Source organism: Pinus tabuliformis, chromosome 6 (genome assembly GCF_031772625.1).
Source record: "Pinus tabuliformis cultivar Carrire ecotype Pingquan chromosome 6, CPIR1, whole genome shotgun sequence".
In the NCBI taxonomy this organism is placed as follows: Eukaryota; Viridiplantae; Streptophyta; class Pinopsida; order Pinales; family Pinaceae; genus Pinus; species Pinus tabuliformis.
The window spans coordinates 1,789,737,233-1,789,760,047 of NC_142292.1; the positions used below are offsets into that span (position 1 = coordinate 1,789,737,233).

The 22,815-nt window shown below is 39.6% G+C and overlaps 2 pseudogenes across 1 annotated transcript; both read left to right on the top strand.

Annotated features, from left to right (window-relative positions):
• Positions 1 to 4,336: 4,336 nt before the first annotated feature.
• On the top strand, positions 4,337 to 5,519 carry LOC149266163 (putative cinnamyl alcohol dehydrogenase 1 pseudogene; annotated as a pseudogene). Its single transcript, XR_016255041.1, has 2 exons — positions 4,337 to 4,410; positions 4,547 to 5,519. The product of XR_016255041.1 is annotated as a putative cinnamyl alcohol dehydrogenase 1 pseudogene (transcript).
• Positions 5,520 to 9,405: 3,886 nt separating this feature from the next.
• Positions 9,406 to 10,596, top strand: LOC149266164 (putative cinnamyl alcohol dehydrogenase 1 pseudogene; annotated as a pseudogene).
• Positions 10,597 to 22,815: the final 12,219 nt, after the last annotated feature.

Genomic DNA, 22,815 nt, shown 5'->3' on the forward strand with positions numbered 1-22,815 from the left:
CTGCCATTCTCTCCACCTTGGATCTTCTTCTTCTGCCTAGAACCTGCTCTTTGGAGGAGTTTTGAAACATTCCACATACTATTGGAGATATCTTTCAAAGCACTCACCAACTGTGCCAACTCCAAGAGTATCTGAGTTGATCTCTTGAGGCATAACCTCCTCCAAAGTTTGGGACTCCCAACCATCATAAGCATATTTTTATGGATTCTATAATAAGCCTACTAATGTGATGATTCTATACAAAGGACTACAACAACTATGGGTCTCCCCACGAGCTTGACACATCAATCACATCAAACTATCCCAATTGTCATCATAATTAGTCAAGGAAACATCAAACCCAACATCTGCTACCACAAACATCCATGCTATCTAGTTGACACCATGCCAATATTTGGACAATTCTAATTGCCCAACACATTGTTAACATCAATGCCAACACACTTGTAACCACTAGCCATCCAGACAATGCCAACTATCCAACAATATCCCCCTTTGGCATTGATGGCAACACCTCAACCTCCACCACTTCACTAAGATATCCAATCCTCATGATGCTTCCACACTTCTCCAAGCCTGATCCACCCATGGCTTTCTCTCCTCAGCATGGGCCATCACAACTTCTCCACAAATTCTCTCCCCCTTTGACATCAATGACAAAGGGCTAAAAGATGCCTCTTTCTTCCCCATGGAATCACTGAGGGTCTAACTATTGCTCTATAAACTGGACATATGTGATATGATTCCCCTGAACATATACTACCTCCTATTTGACTTTTTGCAATTCTGAATGCCTTAGGATGCTGCTTCATCCTCTATGCTCACTTCTCTTGAGAATTTTAATCACTTCTTCCCCCAAGATCATACTTATGCAATAGGGATTACTACTTCAATAATGCCAATTGCACCAAACATTTGCTACAAATTGGAAAGTGTATCAGGCAAACTCTTATACCTTTTTCCTCAAAATAAATGCTCATTGACTTGAACCCAAGGCTACCAATTGACGTAGCGATAACAATTGAAGGTTAAGGGACATGTAAAGCTTTAACCAATTGTGATTCATGAACATAAGATTACTAGGCATAATCAAACTCACAACTTAAATGAAATAAGGGTATTTCACCCAAGGTGAAAACCTTTAATTTACTTAGAAAAATTTTCTTCTTTGGGTTCATGATCATTGCCTGCTACTTCTTACCAAAGCAACTCCCCTTGATCCAATGCTCTGTTGATCTCCTACAACTGCTTCCTTGCTTCCGTGTGGGGAATGATCCTTTGGACTTGACTTGAGTATGGGCTTTCTGTCATTCCACCTTTCTGCTACAACCCATCTTCTTCTTCCCACAACATAAGATATTTTTGTGTACTCCCTCTGAATTCATGTTGGTTGCACTCCTCCTCTCTCTTTCAATGTTGATACATTTGAAATAAAAAAATACATTACTATAATCAACAAGGGGACTCGATCATACCTTTGACAATCAGATGCACCTCTCTGTTGTTTCCTTCTAGCTTCCAACATATGGCTTATTTGGCCTCCCTTGAGGCCATTCTCTTCTTTTACTGAAGAGAAATAAAGGATCTACTCCCCCTGAGTAGATCATCCTCCTTTTTCTTCCAAACTTTCAAAGGCCGAGTCCTAACAGAAGCATTACCATCTAGCTTCTTCTTTTCCCATGTTTGGGATTTCTCTTGGTTGCACATGGCTATAGGGAACTTCTCCTTCAAGTCCTCTTTCTTAACCCAAATACTCTTGTTCTTTTTTTTTTCAAGGATATATATACTGGGTTATTTCTACCCCCTTTTCTTACCCGAAGCTTGCACTTATTGTAGCTAGAGACTATAGAGAACCGTCTCCTTCCTTTATGTAACAAGTCCTTTTGACATAGAGTGCTGAAGACAAACTTGGCTCCCTTTGCTATTTTATATCTTCTCAATCTCAATGGCCGACTTTCTTTGTTCTGTTACATCATCCATGAAGCAAGCTTCATTCTATTATGTTTGCAGTACAGTGCCTTGTGCCCAAAATATCCATAGATGTAGCATTTGATTTGGCTTAAGAATGGGGAAAATGAATTACTATCACTGACAACAATCTTTTCAAGGCCACTACTCTTGCTAGCATACCTTCTCCTAGACACTTTACACATTCTTGGGTTGCTGCTACCCAACATATCTTGTTTTCTTGCTTGCCATCTATAGTCTATGGCTTTATGTCCAAAATTATTACAAGAAAAAAAATAGCCATAAAAAGGCTTTTGAGGACATAAGATTCCTTTTCTTTGAGTGCTTTGTACTTGAGGAGGAAAGGAGCTTTGTTGATTCTTCACATGCCTTCCATGACAGTTTGCATTACTGCCTTACATTTTATCTTATTATTGCTTGGCTCTCTTCTGATGCTCTCCTTTTAGTTGCTAAAGTTCAAAAACTTATTTTCTTTTGTTGTTGTTAGAACCTTGAACTTCCTGACAGGGAATTCGATCCTTCAGTCTTTCCCTTCTTGGAGCTAGTTTCTTCTTTGAAACCTGAACCAACCTTGATGAGTGGGGATCTATGCTTAAAAAACATCTCATCCAAGGCCTTTGCGCTCCTCTCAAGCTTCTGATACCAAGACAACTCTTTATTTAACTTTTCTAAGTCATGTCTCAATGAGACTACTTCATTTTGTAGTCTCTCACAGTGATATTTTCTTTCTCCTTTCTGAATGGTTAATCTCCCATGCAAACTGCTAGCCTCTTCTTGTTGAGCATTTAGATCAACTATTGTTTTGATCAACTTTTCATTCTCAAACTCATAAATTTTCAATTTTCTTCTTGCTTGAGATTTTCCTTTGATAGGTCCTTGATCTCTTTTAGAGTAGAGATCAACTTCTTTCTAAAGTATATCCTTTCATTTAGATTCTTCTCATCACTATCAGAGGTGCTAGCTAAGTCAACACAGAGATATAAACCCATCTCTATGATGTATAAGGGGTATTCTATTTTCATCACTTTCAGTGATACCCTTATTATCTTCACGGGATATACTTTCATTTTCTCTTATGGATGATCTCACCATGAATCTCTCTTCTTCCTGTGAGGATCCCTCATTTTCTATTACTACTAAAGTGTGTCTATCTTTATTACTACTACTAGATGCATAACTATCTCTATCTTCAAGTGATTCGCATGTACATCTAGATAACAAATGACCTATTTCTTTGCATTTATTACACAACAATAGATTACCTTCTGAGCAACATGGTCTCCCTTCTAAGACTTCTTCATCATCAACACGAGTGTGATGAACAACAACTTCTGCATGTTCTGGTTCATTGGTTGATCTGAAATGGGGCACTAAAGGTTTCTTGTCAAGCTTACAAGAACCTCTCCCACTCCAAAGCTTATATATTTCCAAGACCTTATGATTAACCAATTATGGAATTAAAAAGTGTTTGAAAATAGGTGTATGCTTGTGTTTTTTTTAAACTGTTTATGTGCTTTAAGTTGATTTGCTTAAACTGATTAAAAAATATAATAGTGAAACTGTTATCACTCAAGAATTTTTTTTTTAAAGTTTTTACAACAGTTCGATTGTTTGTCAAAAGCACATAAATCCTTTCTATCAGTTTCGCAGCGCAGCTCGGTTTAGGTGATTTCGTAGCGAAAAACACCGAGTTTGCACTAACTGCGCTACGAAATGGGGAATTCGTGCGAATATCACCTCTGTCTCCTATGGATTCTATGGGAATATCTGACTCAACGTGTCACAGTGCTGGATCAGCTTGCAAGCGTCTTTATCAGTTAAAAAAAATGAGGATCTGTGGCGAATGGTTTGCCAAATGCATGGGGCAGTAAAACAACACGTGTGTTAGAAATAGTTCCAGGTGCTAAAAGGCGGAGGATGGAATTGGGATGCGGTGCGAAGAATGGCACAAGTTATTCCCAAACCACCATACACATTCATTATAATTATTGTCACAATTTTATCCTCTCACGTATTTCATTGCTTTGGAATTGTCGGGGCTTCCAAGTTCAACAGAACCTCACAACCAAATTGTAGCAGGGTGTACTGTCTTGCCTTATGTTACCAACTCTGGTTCGTCTCTTCTCCGCATATTATCTTTACTTACAAAGGGTGGTGGGTATCCCTTTTCCTAATGAAATGGAGGAGGAAGCAATTCTCAGTTCACCTGAGGTCTTAGACACCGGAATCACAAGCCTGCTTCGGTGGAGGCGAGGATTTCATGCCCAGTCGATCCGTCCCATCCAAGTCTGGTGGACGTTAAAATTTAATTTAATGTCATTTATTTATAACTTTAACAGGGTATTGGATCGACCCTGTCAGATCTGCAAACATCGAGCTAAGAGCAGCTTATCGGATAGTCCATAAAGTGAAAGGTGCAACAGGGATCTGCAAACTCCGAGAGTAGTACAAAGACAAAATGATAAGAAAATTCTCAAGAAAGCAGTGTGAATTTCCCAAGCTATGATGCAACTATGGTTGCCAAATAAGCATGGATTTACATTGTGAGCTTTGAGGTTCTCTAGCTCAAACTCGGCAGGTACACCATGAATACTAAAGAAGACAGCAAGGAGAACTGTTCAGGATGGGAAGCTCGAGATCCATCAGGTGTTTTGTCACCTTACCAATTTAACCGAAGAGTCCCAGGCCTTGATGATATCTCATTAAAGATAACTCATTGTGGAGTTTGTTACGCCGATGTTGTATGGACCCGGAATGAACATGGTGATTCAAAGTATCCATTGGTGCCAGGGCATGAAATTGTCGGAATTGTGAAAGAAGTTGGCATCAATGTAGTCCATTTTAAGGTTGGCGATCATGTTGGAGTGGGTACATATGTCAACTCCTGTCAGCGATGTGAATATTGTAATGAAAGAATGGAAGTCAATTGTGCAAAAGGGTCTATTTTCACCTTTAATGGTATCGATGTAGATGGCACAGTGACGAAAGGAGGATATTCTAGTCACATTGTTGTTCACCAAAGGTACTGCTTTAAGATACCAGACAATCTACCACTGGCTTCAGCTGCACCTTTGCTCTGTGCAGGAATTACTGTTTGCAGCCCTATGATTCGTCATCACATGAATCATGCAGGCAAGTCTCTTGGAGTAATTGGGCTAGGAGGTCTTGGTCATATGGCAGTAAAATTTGGAAAGGCTTTTGGACTGAATGTAACAATTTTGAGCACATCTGCATCAAAGAAGGATGAAGCATTGAGCATTCTTGGAGCAGATAAATTTTTATTGTCATCTGATAAACAGCAGACAGAGGCCATTAATTTGGAGCGCCTGAGAATAGACATTGAAGATTTGAAATTGGAAGCTGTGGAATCTTTGATAGGCTTTTACTATGCTGCAGTGGGGAAACATCTTTGTGGACCAGCAACAGATTTGACCCTCCGATGCTGTCTTAGTGAACAAAACCATAACAAATATGTATCTGAAGATACCAACAGAGGAGGAAATCATCATTACATAAAAGAAAGTTCCAGCCAAAGTATCTCCAGAAAATAGATTACTTCTTGCAAGCAATGGTTAAAGAACTTGAATTACTTATGGTTGAGTTGTAAACACCACATATTTCGTGGTTACCTTTGTGGCAAGCAATCTGGAGTTTCCATTTTTCATGCTGTTGTTAACTGTATTGGCCATTTGTTCATTAAATTGGGTTTTATGCACACTCGAATGGTCCATGGGGATACTTCACAATCATTTGAGGTGGATGATTCATTGATCTAATTGAACATCTGTCAAAGTTGTGTTCTTCGTGTTTTGGAATCTATTGAAGTGGCTGTAAGAAAAGGTGTTTTGCAGTGAAAGGTTCCAGGTTGGCAGGGCTTGCAGAGAAATTTGGGCATGCTGTTTGAGTTTTATAGGAAAGGTATTGACATTGAAGTCTGGCAGCTGAACAGGATTACTTGCAAGTTGTTAATCATTTGTTGAGGAAAATGTGAACAATCAGCTGAAAGAGAAATATGGGGAGAAGGTAGCAAGAATGCAGAGAAGTGATGAGACTGTGTATGATGCAATTACACAGCAGTTTCGTAGCGCGCTACGAAACTGCTGTAGCTGCATGTTTCAGTTGAGCCAATCAATTATGATTGACAAATCAGCAAATCTTTCTGAAATATGTTGTCTTCACGCATGAAAAAATGGCCAGCACATCAAAGACGTGGCAGCCTGTTCTATTTTGAGTAATCAGAATTCTTTAATTATGCTTCTTTGGATTCGAATATTGTGAAGCACATCAAAGTCCGACAAACAGGGGCCTATGTTTCAGGGTAACGGAAAGGATGTGTCATTGAAGGCAAACATGGGGCATTAACTGCTCATCATAGTTATCTCAGCCAAACTCCAGATGTCAGATGATAGAATTTTAATTGTTTTAGGATTCCAACGTTAATTGTTTTAGGATTCCAGCGCTGTAAATTAGTAGTTAGCTGTAATGATTAGTTAGTTAAAAGTTAGTAGGTGTCATCATAGGTAGTTATCGAGCTCCCCTCATGCTGGAGGAGGAAGCTCGAATGAGATAGCTAAGAGAGTGATGTAATAGGGGTTGGATGTTTTGATAAAAGACAAGACTATTTTGGTTTATGTATAGCAGATTTCAGTAATGCAAATGACTGTTGTTTCTTCTCAGGATTCACAATAGATCTAATGGTTCAAATGTATGATGGTTTATTCTCTTTAGTGTTCTTTTACAGTTTTGTTACTGCATAATCACTCAGAACTCATGTGTCATGCTCTGACTTCTTGTATGCCTTGGCAAACTGTGTTTTATGTAAGTTATGTTTGAACATTAGATGTAAAGTGCCCTGATTTCTATGAAAGGATAGTGTTTTTTGTTTGTTGAGATGTGTGAGACTCCATAAGCCCAATGGGAATCACTTTGATATTTGTCCAGCCAGCTTATTTTTCATGTGTTTTTTAAGAGTTAGCCATCTTTCCTTGTCATTAGTCAATATTCATAGTCTGTGAGAGAGCCCTCTCTGACTAAGGAGGCTAAGCCTTAGTCTAAAGCCTGGTTTGAAATAGTTACACAGAATCTTGCTGATTGGCAGCCTTCAGTACCTGATTTTGTGATAACATTTTGGTGCGTCTGCCGGGAGCCTGAAGATTACTCATTCCCGTAGTTATGAAGTTGAACTTCTGAAGGTAGCAGGAGCTCAGAAGGTTTTTGAGGCTGCAAAACTACCTTGGCGACTCCATTGTTGAAGAATTCAAAATTCATACATTCATGGTGATTCCACTGGAGTTATGAAGGACCCAGATGCTACCATTCTTATCTCAAGGTATGCATGCATAGATTTTTCAGGAATTCATGGTTTCCCAAATCATTTTCCCAAGGATGCATATTTTCTAAGGAATGGTCCAAGATTTAATGGAGAAGATCTGAGTTTAACTTTGAAGCATATATCAGATTTTTGTGATTTTACACAGCTTCTTAGAGTTAAGCATGAGGATGTTTGCATTATGTTGTTCTATGATTCACTTCAAGGGAAATGCAAACAGTGGATTGAAAGCTTTCCTATCAAATCCATTAAGTCATTTCAAGACTTTTGGCTTATGTTTTTGGAGGAATGGATAGATAGGTCAGAGGTGGTGGCAAACTCTCCTTCAGTTCAAGGTTTCAAACAATGGAATAATGATCATAGTAATGGAGAAACAAATGAAAATTTTCCTTTGTCCTTGTCCTCATATCTAAAATCCTTTGACTGCAAGGCAGAGGATAAGATGAAATTTTTGGATGAAGTTGCTGAGGACATTGAGAAAGAAATTGAAGGTTTAGAAGGTCAAATACAGGCATATAATCTTCATAATCATGATCATTATTTTCAGAAGTTTTCTATGGCAGAAAGCAAGGAGAGAATGTTGTTTCCTTTCTCTTTTACGTTTGAGGAAATGCACACTGCTGTTGAAGATCAGTTTGCACAGCCGGAAAGTTACAAGAAAAATCTAGCTGATCATGTATTCTGGGATCCTGTAGCTGACTACATGGAAGAGTTTTACTCTCAAGTTTTTCAGTTTTTCTATGAAGATCAGAGGCAATTTCAGTGGCAGTGGTCCTCACAATATCATTGTGGCTCTGAACTCCAATGCAGTCAAAAAACTCAAATATCAGATAAAACAGAGGATTGGCTACATTGGAAATTTCATATTGATTGAGCAGGAAGAAGTTGAAATTGTTAGGGTAGGTAGGTAGGAAATGGCAAATAAGCTCAAGGTTGACTGAGCATTTTTTTTTAGTAGATGTAGCTTTCTTTCTCCTACAGTCATGCTTGTCAAGCAAATTTCTGTTTGTCATAAATGGATAAGGCACTGGATCTGCATGTTCTTAGTATACTGCAGGAGCACACTATCCCAAGTGGAGCCACTGTTATTACTCAAGAATTTTTTTTTTAAATTTTTTACAGCAGTTCGATTGTTTGTCAAAAGCACATAAATCCTTTCTATCAGTTTCGCAGCGCAGCTCGGTTTAGGTGATTTCGTAGCGAAAAACACCGAGTTTGCACTAACTGCACTACGAAATGGGGAATTCGTGCGAATATCACCTCTGTCTCCTATGGATTCTGTGGGAATATCTGACTCAACGTGTCACAGTGCTGGATCAGCTTGCAAGCGTCTTTATCAGTTAAAAAAAATGAGGATCTGTGGCGAATGGTTTGCCAAATGCATGGGGCAGTAAAACAACACGTGTGTTAGAAATAGTTCCAGGTGCTAAAAGGCGGAGGATGGAATTGGGATGCGGTGCGAAGAATGGCACAAGTTATTCCCAAACCACCATACACATTCATTATAATTATTGTCACAATTTTATCCTCTCACGTATTTCATTGCTTTGGAATTGTCGGGGCTTCCAAGTTCAACAGAACCTCACAACCAAATTGTAGCAGGGTGTACTGTCTTGCCTTATGTTACCAACTCTGGTTCGTCTCTTCTCCGCATATTATCTTTACTTACAAAGGGTGGTGGGTATCCCTTTTCCTAATGAAATGGAGGAGGAGGCAATTCTCAGTTCACCTGAGGTCTTAGACACCGGAATCACAAGCCTGCTTCGGTGGAGGCGAGGATTTCATGCCCAGTCGATCCGTCCCATCCAAGTCTGGTGGATGTTAAAATTTAATTTAATGTCATTTATTTATAACTTTAACAGGGTATTGGATCGACCCTGTCAGATCTGCAAACATCGAGCTAAGAGAAGCTTATCGGATAGTCCATAAAGTGAAAGGTGCAACAGGGATCTGCAAACTCCGAGAGTAGTACAAAGACAAAATGATAAGAAAATTCTCAAGAAAGCAGTGTGAATTTCCCAAGCTATGATGCAACTATGGTTGCCAAATAAGCATGGATTTACATTGTGAGCTTTGAGGTTCTCTAGCTCAAACTTGGCAGGTACACCATGAATACTAAAGAAGACAGCAAGGAGAACTGTTCAGGATGGGAAGCTCGAGATCCATCAGGTGTTTTGTCACCTTACCAATTTAAACGAAGAGTCCCGGGCCTTGATGATATCTCATTAAAGATAACTCATTGTGGAGTTTGTTACGCCGATGTTGTATGGACCCGGAATGAACATGGTGATTCAAAGTATCCATTGGTGCCAGGGCATGAAATTGTCGGAATTGTGAAAGAAGTTGGCATCAATGTAGTCCATTTTAAGGTTGGCGATCATGTTGGAGTGGGTACATATGTCAACTCCTGTCAGCGATGTGAATATTGTAATGAAAGAATGGAAGTCAATTGTGCAAAAGGGTCTATTTTCACCTTTAATGGTATCGATGTAGATGGCACAGTGACGAAAGGAGGATATTCTAGTCACATTGTTGTTCACCAAAGGTACTGCTTTAAGATACCAGACAATCTACCACTGGCTTCAGCTGCACCTTTGCTCTGTGCAGGAATTACTGTTTGCAGCCCTATGATTCGTCATCACATGAATCATGCAGGCAAGTCTCTTGGAGTAATTGGGCTAGGAGGTCTTGGTCATATGGCAGTAAAATTTGGAAAGGCTTTTGGACTGAATGTAACAATTTTGAGCACATCTGCATCAAAGAAGGATGAAGCATTGAGCATTCTTGGAGCAGATAAATTTTTATTGTCATCTGATAAACAGCAGACAGAGGCCATTAATTTGGAGCGCCTGAGAATAGACATTGAAGATTTGAAATTGGAAGCTGTGGAATCTTTGAAAGGCTTTTACTATGCTGCAGTGGGGAAACATCTTTGTGGACCAGCGACAGATTTGACCCTCCGATGCTGTCTTAGTGAACAAAACCATAACAAATATGTATCTGAAGATACCAACAGAGGAGGAAATCATCATTACATAAAAGAAAGTTCCAGCCAAAGTATCTCCAGAAAACAGATTACTTCTTGCAAGCAATGGTTAAAGAACTTGAATTACTTATGGTTGAGTTGTAAACACCACATATTTGGTGGTTACCTTTGTGGCAAGCAATCTGGAGTTTCCATTTTTCATGCTGTTGTTAACTGTATTGGCCATTTGTTCATTAAATTGGGTTTTATGCACACTCGAATGGTCCATGGGGATACTTCACAATCATTTGAGGTGGATGATTCATTGATCTAATTGAACATCTGTCAAAGTTGTGTTCTTCGTGTTTTGGAATCTATTGAAGTGGCTGTAAGAAAAGGTGTTTTGCAGTGAAAGGTTCCAGGTTGGCAGGGCTTGCAGAGAAATCTGGGCATGCTGTTTGAGTTTTATAGGAAAGGTATTGACATTGAAGTCTGGCAGCTGAACAGGATTACTTGCAAGTTGTTATTCATTTGTTGAGGAAAATGTGAACAATCAGCTGAAAGAGAAATATGGGGAGAAGGTAGCAAGAATGCAGAGAAGTGATGAGACTGTGTATGATGCAATTACACAGCAGTTTCGTAGCGCGCTACGAAACTGCTGTAGCTGCATGTTTCAGTTGAGCCAATCAATTATGATTGACAAATCAGCAAATCTTTCTGAAAGATGTTGTCTTCACGCATGAAAAAATGGCCAGCACATCAAAGACGTGGCAGCCTGTTCTATTTTGAGTAATCAGAATTCTTTAATTATGCTTCTTTGGATTCGAATATTGTGAAGCACATCAAAGTCCGACAAACAGGGGCCTATGTTTCAGGGTAACGGAAAGGATGTGTCATTGAAGGCAAACATGGGGCATTAACTGCTCATCACAGTTATCTCAGCCAAACTCCAGATGTCAGATGATAGAATTTTAATTGTTTTAGGATTCCAGCGTTAATTGTTTTAGGATTCCAGCGCTGTAAATTAGTAGTTAGCTGTAATGATTAGTTAGTTAAAAGTTAGTAGGTGTCATCATAGGTAGTTATCGAGCTCCCCTCATGCTGGAGGAGGAAGCTCGAATGAGATAGCTAAGAGAGTGATGTAATAGGGGTTGGATGTTTTGATAAAAGACAAGACTATTTTGGTTTATGTATAGCAGATTTCAGTAATGCAAATGACTGTTGTTTCTTCTCAGGATTCACAATAGATCTAATGGTTCAAATGTATGATGGTTTATTCTCTTTAGTGTTCTTTTACAGTTTTGTTACTGCATAATCACTCAGAACTCATGTGTCATGCTCTGACTTCCTGTATGCCTTGGCAAACTGTGTTTTATGTAAGTTATGTTTGAACATTAGATGTAAAGTGCCCTGATTTCTATGAAAGGATAGTGTTTTTTGTTTGCTGAGTTGTGTGAGACTCCATAAGCCCAATGGGAATCACTTTGATATTTGTCCAGCCAGCTTATTTTTCATGTGTTTTTAAGAGTTAGCCATCTTTCATTGTCATTAGTCAATATTCATAGTCTGTGAGAGAGCCCTCTCTGACTAAGGAGGCTAAGCCTTAGTCTAAAGCCTGGTTTGAAATAGTTACACAGAATCTTGCTGATTGGCAGCCTTCAATACTTGATTTTGTGATAACAGAAACAGTGCAACAAATAAGCATCACACATAACAACAATATAATATGGAGTTCACCCAAACCTCTTGGGCTACGTCTCCTTGAGCTCTAGTCAACACAACTAGGCTCTATGGGATTATGGCATAAATTCTTTTACAAGCTCCATACTCAACTCCATTGGTTTACAACTGAACCTATGGGTTTAGAATACCATCTCGTCCCGCTTGTTGTCCATACTCTGCACACAGATCTAGGCTTCTCTAGACTAGACTCCTTCAATCAGCACTCTGAGTTTTCTTGAGCTCTAGCTTGCACCAACTCCCTCAGAATTCCCTCATTGTCTCTGGAATTCCTTCTTCTATCTTCAGCACACTCTGAACACCAGCAACAGTTGGACCATTTGATCTTATTTGTTGTTCTGAAGCTTCATTACTGCTCCATGGCTCTTAGAAGTCTTCAGGATTTTTTGAACTCCATCTCAATGGATTCAACGGTCCCCTATAGTCACCTCGACTATTGGAACCTTGAGAATGAATGCTGGCTCTATTCTCTGCAATTGCCTCCAACCTTTTTCAACCTCTCTTTCTTCTCTTGGCTCTGGCTCTGGCTCTGGCTCTGGCTTCTCTAAGCTCTCTGGTTTTTGCTTGACCTCTAAGCGACTCCAAAACTCTCTGCGCTGCCTCTCAATCATGCTCTCTGGCTTTTGTGTGGAATTCTCCTAGCTTTGCAACTTCCTATCCGTTCCTCTGCGTGTAATCATTCCTCTGTCTCTTTGACTGGACCTCTGGCTCACTGGCTCTATGGCTCTACGTCTGGCCCTCTAGCGCTATGGCTCTGTGGCTCTCTGCATATAACGCATTCCTGCATCATTGTTACAAGATGCCTGCTTGCAACATGGCATAATGATCAGGGGTGGTTACAAAGGAATCAGCGACCTTTCTCTACCTTAATTCCGTAAATAATCACATTTCCAATACACAGAGATAATACATGGAAATACACTATCGGGCGCAAAATCCCGGACTTAAAAATCTATGAAATCACACTCATAATCCCTATTAGGTCCGCCTTCAGTCGCAATATCGCAATCTCATCGTTGCATGGCCAAAACCAAAATACATGGGAATACATTAAAAATCCAAATTTCTGGATTTCAAATATTATGAAATCGCGCTGATAATCCCCATCGGGTTCGTGATTTATCGACATATTGCAATCACATATCGCATGTCAATGGCCCTTGTATCGGGGATCACTGATTGCTGATCGCCGATATCGGCGTATCACTATCGGCCCTGTTGCTATATCACACCTCACAATTGCAATGGCCCCGGGGGTCTTCCCTTTGACCATGTCGATCGCTGATCCGCCGATCCTTCTTTATCGCTATTGCAAGTCACAATGGCCCTGGGTGTCTTCCCTTTGACTATGTCGATCGCCGATCTGTCGATCCGCTGATCTCCAATATTGCACATCACATATCGCATCGACAGGGTCTATGCCTCTGCTCCTCTGATCGACAATCATCGCAATCGCTTCGTTGCATTGATCACATATTGCTCTGCCTGGGGTCCTGATATAGGGAAAAGGCCTACCTCCGATGTGATAAGTTGGAGGTCGCAATCGGGGTTCCTTCCACCTTTGCCTTAAGTCCTTCCCTTTGGCACATTTGCGATGCGATTTCTTCAATGAGCCTTTTAGGCCATTTTTATAAGAGTTTGCCTCCTTTTCAAAGGACAATGGCAATCTTCTTTTTGTGATAACTTCTTCATTTGAAGTCCATTTTAGCCCATTCAAATTGCATTAGATTCATATTGAAAAGATCTATGCAATAGGAATATTTTCATAAGCATCCTTTGACTTTCATTTTTGAGTGAAAAGTCATTTAGGATCATTTTCTGATCACGCCTTCCCACTAAAAAGATTTTGGTCTCCAAAAGACTGATATACTGATCTGAATAGTAAATGAGAGTAACAACACCCTCTTCTTTCAGCCTCCATACACTTTCCTTGCATAGTTCCTCTGAACCAAAGCCTTTGACCACTCTCCTTCCTGGATGTGCTGGTCCTCTTAGGAAGAACTGTTTTCCTCCTTGACTTCATGCAGAACTCCTGCTGAGAAGGTTACAAAAGGTAGTTTGAACTTCTCTTCCTTGATCATTGATCCAAGGTGGCTCAAACCAATGTGAAGTTACATCTGCTTCACAAAATTTTCATTTGTATCTTTTTGACATACTTTCAACAACAACTGTTAACAACAACAGAAATACAGACAACAACTGGATGGCCTAAACTCCTGCTTCAACAAAAGAAACAGATTTCACATCTTGTGAACACCTCCATGTCTTTATGTCTGCATACAAATGATGGACTAGATAACAAGCCCACAAAATATGCCTTTAAAACAAATGACCCTTCAAGTCAAGCATGTAGAAAAGATCTCAAGGATTCTTTTCAAAAGATGAAACACTTCATCATTATCTCCATCTTGGAGACCACATCAACTTTTCTCAAGTCAATATTACATGCATGTTTAAAAACAAAGCAATCAACCCTTCAAGTTAATTACACATACATGTTCAAATACAAGGAAACATCAACATCCCTATGTTCATGCACATCATGCTTATGCATGCATTTCATCCTTCAACTTTCGCTTAAGCACACTGTACTTTCGAAGATGAAATGAACATAATGTTGCAACAACAAAGTGAGTCTCCTACTCAAATTTTTCCATTCACCTTCTTGGTAAAACCCTGCAACTTGCATCTAATTAACAAAGAAATGCAAATATATGCATCAATAGACATGCAATCTTAATTGGATAAGAATTCTAACCATTTCTTACCAACCCATTTCAAATGTCCTTCCTTCGTCTGCACATCAGCATCAACATGTGAATCATCCTGAAACACATCAATCATGGAATCTTTCTTTCCATTCCTACCATTTTCTCTTTCCACCTTCTTCAAGTTTTGTGGAAGCATTGTTGGATTCAGAGTCCAACGCTTTTCAGCAATGTGTCCTTGCTTATGGCAGTAAGTGCAACACATGTGCATCCTCTTGACATCATGATTTTCCTTGTCCAATGGACCTTTGGCTTCTTGCTTCTTTTCCTTCAAAAGTTCCTTGTATGTGGCCATTCTCTTCCAATATCTAGAAACATGATGGTTATCCAAACCACAAAAGGAACATGCAATTCTTTTCCCATACTTATATGGAAATTTACCATGTTGAACAAAATAAAAAAGGAATATGGTTAGAACCCAATTTATGACTTTATCTTTCACCTTTATTGCCTTCATGAGGAGGTGAATTGAATGAAGAAGTGGCTCCCTCTGGAACATCATCAATCTCTTCAATTCTTTCAGAGTTTCCACAACTCTTTGGTTCAAGTGCATGTTGATATACACCTTATTTATGAAAAGTATGCTTCACACTATTGCATTCCCCAAGAATACAATATTCACTCTCTTGAGGTAGAAGACCTGCAATGAAACTCCTTCTTGGAACTGTTTCAATGGCCCTCATGGAAGCTTTGGAACTTTCTCCATAAGACCGTCCATAGCCAAGACCCAAATACTTAGGCCTTTCCTCAACTATTATTGGCTCAAAAATACCTTGTGCATGTTTGCCCAAGCCTTTTCCTTCATAGCCCATCTTGGACATTAACTTGGAACCTATGCCTCTGGTATGTTTTTCAAAAAAACCAATATAAACATTCTTAGAGGAATTTGAAGACAAATAGGAATTGTTTACCTCTTCTTCAAGCTGATACTTGACTAAGGATTCTTTGGCAACAAAGAGCTGTGTCTCCAAATCATGCATCCTTTTCAGGTTCATATTTGTAATATGAAGTTGCCTCTCCATTTCTCGCAATTTTTCAGAAAGAAACTGCTTCTCTTCCTCCATGGAATTAAACTGCTCTCTAAGTATGCTGCTCTTCCTTCCATCCTCATACATTTCTCTCACCTTGTCCATCATGATGAACAAGTCTTGCTTCATGTCTTCATCAAAGAATCTTGTGAAGAAATAAGATTTTGAGGACTCACTTGTAGAAGTTGTCATTATGCCAATGAACAAAAGAACTTCAAATAAGATTAACAAAGAGCTTATTCAAGCAACCTTTTGCAACAAACTTCTTGTGCTTCAAGGACTACCTTGAGGTCCTTTGGAATAAGAAGAATGCCTTCAGCCCTTCTTCCTTTTTGTCCTCTCCTGGACTGAGCTATCAATAGCTTTGCCTTCACCTCTGCAAAATAAAACAATAGTCAGTCTACAAACAAGCATACAATCAACCTCTGACTGTTTAAACACCTTTCAGACAAGTAATATTTTCTCTGTCAATCAAGCATTCTGATCTAATACCACTTGCTCTGGTATAACTAGCTTTGATATCACCTTCTTTGAAGGTGGGGTTAATCAATCTTAGGCTCTGATACCACCTGATCTAAACTGGGGCACTAAAGGCTTCTTGTCAAGCTTACAGGAACCTCTCCCACTCCAAAGCTTATATATTTCCAAGACCTTATGATTAACCAATTGCAGAATTAAAAAGTGCTTGAAAAGAGGTGTATGCTTGTGTTTGTTTTTAAACTGTTTATGTGCTTTAAGTTGATTTGCTTAAACTGATATAAAAAAATATAATAGTGAAACAGTGCAGCAAATAAGCATCACACGTAACATCAATATAATATGGAGTTCACCCAAACCTCTTGGGCTATGTCTCCTTGAGCTCTAGTCAACTCAACTAGGCTCTCTGCGATTATGGCATAAATTCTTTTACAAGCTCCATGCTCAACTCCATTGGTTTACAACTGAACCTATGGGTTTAGAATACCATCTTGTCCCTCTAGCTATCCATACTCTACAGACAAATCTAGGCTTCTATGGACTAGACTCCTTCAATTAGCGCTCTGAGCTATCTTGAACTCTAGCTTGCACCAACTCCCTCAGAATTCTCTCACTGTCTTTGGAATGCCTTCTTCTATATTCAGCACACTCTGAACACCAGTTACAGTTGGATCATTTGATCTCTTTGCTGTTCTGAAGCTTCATTACTGTTCCATGGCTCTTAGAAGTGTGCAGGATTTTCTGAACTCCATCTCAATGGATTCAACGGTCTCCTATAGTCACCTCGACTATTGGAACCTTGAGAATGAACACTGGCCCTATTCTCTGCAACTGCCTCCAACCTCTGTCAGCCTCTGCTTCTGCTCTCGGCTCTGGCTCTGGGTTCTCTGAGCTCGTTGGTTTTCGCTCGACCTCCAAGCGACTCCAAAACTCTCTGCGTTGCCTCTCAATCGTGATCTCTGGATTTTGTGAGGCATTCTCCTGGCTTTGCGACTTCCTGTCTGTTCCTCTGCGTGCAATCATTCCTCTGTCTCTTCGACTGGTCCTCTGGCTCACCGACTCTATGGCTCTGCGTTTGGCCCTTTGTCACTCTAGCTCTATGCATCTCTACTTATAACACATTCCTACATCATTATTACAAAATGCCCGCTTCAACGTGGCACAATGATCAAGGGCAGTTAAAAAGGAATCGACGAACTTTCTCTGCCTTAATTCCGAAAATAATCACATTTCCAATACACAGAGATAATACATGGAAATACACTATCAGGCGCAAAATCCTGGAATTCAAAATCTATGAAATCATGCTCATAATCCTTATCAAGTCTGCCTTTGGTCGCAATATCACAATCTCATCGTCGCATGGCCAAAACACAAATACACGGGAATACATTGAAAATCCCAATTTCCGGATTTCAAATATTATGAAATTGTGCTGATAATCCCATTCAAATTGCATTAGATTCAGATTGAAAAGATCTATGCAATGGGACTATTTTCAAAAGCATCCTTTGAATTTCATTTTTGAGTGAAAAGTCATTTAGGATCATTTTTTGATCATTGGTAGAGCAGTAGGGTTCCTCAGCCTCTTCTTGAGCCACAGGGTATTCTCCTCCATACATCTATTGTTGTCTGTCCAACACTTCCTTTTCTGACTCACAATGCCTCACTTTATCAACATATGGCTTAGATAGCCCTTTCATGATAATCTTCTGGGCTTCTTCATTATGCTCACTCTTTTCTCCATTCAATATGGAGTGCCATACTTCAACATCCAAAGCCATTAAATAAGATTCTGTTCTAACCTTCCTAAATACATACTTTGATCCATTTAAGAATGGAATTCCTTTTGTTGTTAGTCAAGTTTGATTAGCCATTATTTCCCTTTTATATACCTTATAGAAATTAAGCTATTCCTGGATGAATGATGCTTTGATACCAATTGTTGGAAACAATGTTAATACTGAGGGGGGGGGGGGGTGAATCAATATTAAGGCTAATATAGTTTTTTATGCCAATTTATATTTCTATTCAAACTTGCTAACTATCCATATGACCATCAATAACATATTAAGTGGCAAAAATATGAAATCAACATACAAGCATACACATCATGAGCAACAAACACATGAGACACAACGGTTTTACGTGGAAACCCTTTGGGGAAAAAACCACCAAAGCTTGTTGTTGTTATTGATGTAAAATAAGAACACCTACTCTATTACAACAATCTACTTGTGAGCCACCACTCATAGGAAGCACCAAATCCCTTTGATTGTTTTTTAGCACCCACTAGCAAGAATCAAAAACCCCCTCATCTTGTAGACACCTGTCCAACTTACTAGAAGCACCATGTGAAGCACCAACTTCATATATGTTTTGCAAGCACCAACTTGTAGCCCAGATTTATGCAAGCACTAGCTTGCAGGAGGTACCAACCCCTAAGCCTTCTCAAAAAACCCATTAGAAATGGAAGCACCAACTTCCTGCATGTAGGCTCCAATCCACACTCAAATAGGAACTCAATGTTCTCTGTAATTGGTAGCCACTCTATCTGATATCAACTCTGTTCTCTATTCACTCTACATCAAGCCACCGTTCTGCTCAACAATAGTCACTCATCATAACCCACACAACAATATTTTCTCTACTTTCCACCAGCATACACATAGCTCTTGGCTTTATATTCCTCAGGCTTTCTCGGCTTCTTACACAACACAAGCTCACTTAACCTTATTCCTTTACATAGGTGTTACACAAAATTTTGTCATTGTCCCTGTACTCCTTGTTCCTTGATCCTGGAGGACCTCTACAGTGAACCCTGCATGCTTTGCCTTCATGGAGAAACTCCTATTATGTCCCTCTTCATGAGCAAATCATTTCCCTTTTGCACCATTTCCCATGAAACTTCTGTTTTGCCCAGTTTAGAAGGCTGACGCTAATGACCTTTGTCTCCCCTGTGCCAATGTGCAGAGATTAGCACTATTCCCCGCACCGACCGGTGTGAATGAGTTGTGTTCTAGTCACTCCGGACCTGTTATGGAAAGTTTTTTAAGTTAGATCCGAAGCTTCCAGCTCTAGAAGCTCCGTAACGGAAGTCTGGTAAATGGTTTGGCCGAATGGGGTCGAAGATGATAGTTTGGGCTCCTTTCCCCTATAATGATGGAACTACCTCAAGGGATAATTCCTTCTCCCATGAGAAGAGGATCCATTTCCCATCCATATTTCCTATATAAACCTCCCTTCTTCCCAAGTACAAGCTAGTTAGAGTGTTGGCTGAGTGTGAGTATACTATTTTGATTAGACAAGCAAGCTATTACTAGTTGTAGCCATCTAGTTGTGTGAGGGAGAAGTGTGTTTAGTTTGGAGTGAAACCTAAAGGGAAGAGCCTTTAAACTATTGTTGTTTGAAGCCAGCATGGAGTGCTAGCAGAAGTGTGTGGGAACCCAGTCTTGTCAGAGGAAGACGAGGACGTCAAGATGAATGGTTGTAATCTCTCTTTGGTATTAATATATGCAACTATCAATTGATTTCCTACATGTTTCGTAAAATTACATATTCATGTCTTAATGCTTATTGATTCATTAAGTAGGATGAATTGCAATTTGTCTATTATTATGTTGTGTGTTGTTGTTGTTTTCTTGTTTTAGGAGCTTGAAGAAGGAAGTGAGAGATTGCTGGAGCGAGCAAGCAAGGACATCATCAAGTAGGATAAGCGACCAAGAGGTAGGCCCTCTTGATTCATTCTAACCTAAGGAATTCTTCCATAGAATGTATCTGTGGTGGCTAGACCCATTATCAGCTAGAGAAATTTGTTCATGTCCGCACTTATAATTTTACTTCACCACAAATTGGTGACTCCACTAGGGAGATCCCATCTTTTGTTGGTATTGGATTTCATGATTTCATGAGAACTGTGCTAGTTTCACGTTTTTGCTTTGGTTCTGTTTCTTTTCTCTTGCTTACTAGCCTAAGTCTAAAATTCATAGTAGCAGATCTAGTCCCTATTTTGAATTTTATTTTTTATTTTTCCCTAGTTGCCTCGGCCAACGCGTTTAATCCATTGACAGTCACGCCAACTAGTGCGAATTGTGAAGGAACAATCGTGTCGACCAGCCTCTGGCACTTGTTTTTAGTTAGGCAGTCGTGTCGATGCATGTAAGTGAAGATTAGGGCTTGACCCCAATCTTGGCGAGTCTGTTCTGCTCTTGTATTTTTGACCCTGTGAGCCTTTTTGACTATTTTCTACCTGGTTAGGAAGCTACTTTTCATTTGATTTTTGCTTGCTTGTTGGCTTGTCATCTTGCTATTTGATTGATTGAGTCATTCAGTGGTTAGCGACACTAGGGCATCTAGTTAGTCGCCCATTCAGCAGCTTGTGGACTCATCAAGTTCGAGTGTGGGTGTGTTTGCTCCTTGCATTTGTTTTCTGGTCCTTTTACGACTTTGACCTATTTTGCACAAGTTTGAAAAATGTTTCGTTTACTAGCTTGAACATCTTTTTCCGGCATAGATTACATTGTTGGTCTTTTGTTTGGTAAATTCGATGTTTCATTGATTTGAATAAACTTCTCTTTTCATGTTTTCATCTGTGTAAAAAGATCATTGTCTCGAAAACTTTTTCATTGAAAGATTGTATGTGAAATTTTTTTTTTTTTTTGTTTCATGAGAAAGTATGAAATTCTAGCTTGTTGCATCGTTATGATTTGCATCTCTTAAAAACTAGAATTGCATCAACATTTGAAAAAGGAAGAGAAAATTTTTCATTTTGAAAGGACTGATAGATAAGTGCTTTTCAGGAAATTAGGAATTGGAATGCATTTTTCATTAGTTTAGTTTTTGAAAAAGAGAATTAGTGAAATATCATTTCGTTTTCAGTTGCTTGATTGTTTGCATTTGATTGAGTAGTTTCTACCCTCTCTAGTGTAGGCATTTCATCGAATTGAAAGGATCTTGTCCCATTTAATTGCATTTTAGGTTTTTCGAGTAGCATCGCTAAGACCTGAAAACTGAAACTTAACTCAAGATAAACTCTAAAATGAGTTCAATTAACCTAAGGTGTATTTGACATTAATGATCATATCTAGAAGGTCTAGGCTAGAGACGTGTTCCAGCGTCTTTAAACCTAGCAGATGTCGCTAGCTTCGGAATTAGACAATGTTAGCACGGATTTGTGCTCCCTATAGGCATCGAGTATATAATGGGAGACCCCACTAGGATGCAATCATTTTATCCTTAGGAAGCTGAGTCGGTCACCTTGTGAACGTGATACACCGAACACAACATTCAGGGAGATTGCTTGCTCCTACTTCTTGGTTCGCCGGGAGGTATTCTACAGTTCATGGTTGCCTGGTAATTCTATTTTCCTAGATCATCCAGAGTAGTCATTTGATATTTTTGACTCATTAAACTTAAAAGATCATTTGAGCACTTGTCCTTTCGAGCTTGTTTCCAATCGAAAGTGATAGAGTCATCTTTGTTTCTTTCTCGACTCTTAAAAAATGAAAGAACATTAGTATTTTAAGCGTCTTAATAATTGATTGCCCACGGTCCAAAACATCTTGTTAGTCTTTTTGACCAAATCATGAGTTCCCTTAAAAGGACATTTTAAAGTCTTGAAGCTATTTGTTTGTTGACTAAGACAAGGTCATTGCGGCTGAACCATTTATTTCACCCAATTCCTCTTCCTCTCCTCCGTCTGAAATATTGTTTGAGGAGCCATTTCCTGAGTTATGAGAGTCACTTAAGGATCAAATGTTGAACTCACAAATGTTTTGAGTGTTCAACCTTTGTCATCTCATCCTCTTCCTATTTTCAATTCAGGGTCATCTGCTTATCTTGGCCCAGAATCTCCAGATAATCCTGTTCGAACTCCAAAGAACTTGCTGAGCACTTATGGTCAGCTTGGACTGGTTATCTATCCTTCGAACCCTCTGTTTGACGTTGTCAAGATATCACCACAACGTCCTTATAGTCTGTACAACCAACCGGGAGTTCCTTTGGAACTATCACCCAGTACATGTTTGACCATTCATCGTCATTTGTTTTCAAACATGGAACCCGAAGGCGATGCTCCAGTCACTTCTCCAGATGAGTCCAAAGTTTCTACTCCACACACTATTGAGGGGGAAGAATTGAAATTGCAGTTTTCTCCAGATGGTTTCCCTTATTCAGTAGGTATTACCGCTAGCTTGCCACCCGGTTATGTGTCTTTGGGACACTTAGTTTCAGGCACACCTAGTGCCCCATCACTCTACCATAATCCTGTTTGGGCGTCAGGTGTCAGGCTTATGTTAGGTCTGTTCATCATGAACACGACTTACCAACTAGCTGTTACTTCAGTCCTGGTGCAACCCACCGTCCCGAATACTCTTGTATCATCGATCCTAGTTACACTTCAGTCACAATTGGTGGTTTCAAAGATTGTCTCTGCCAGTTCTTCTGTCCCATTAGTCAGTGGCCAGATTGTGCCACCGCTTGGGGGGCAGAACTTGAATGTCTCTATGGTGTCAAGTGCCAATAATGTGAGTGGCTCACAAG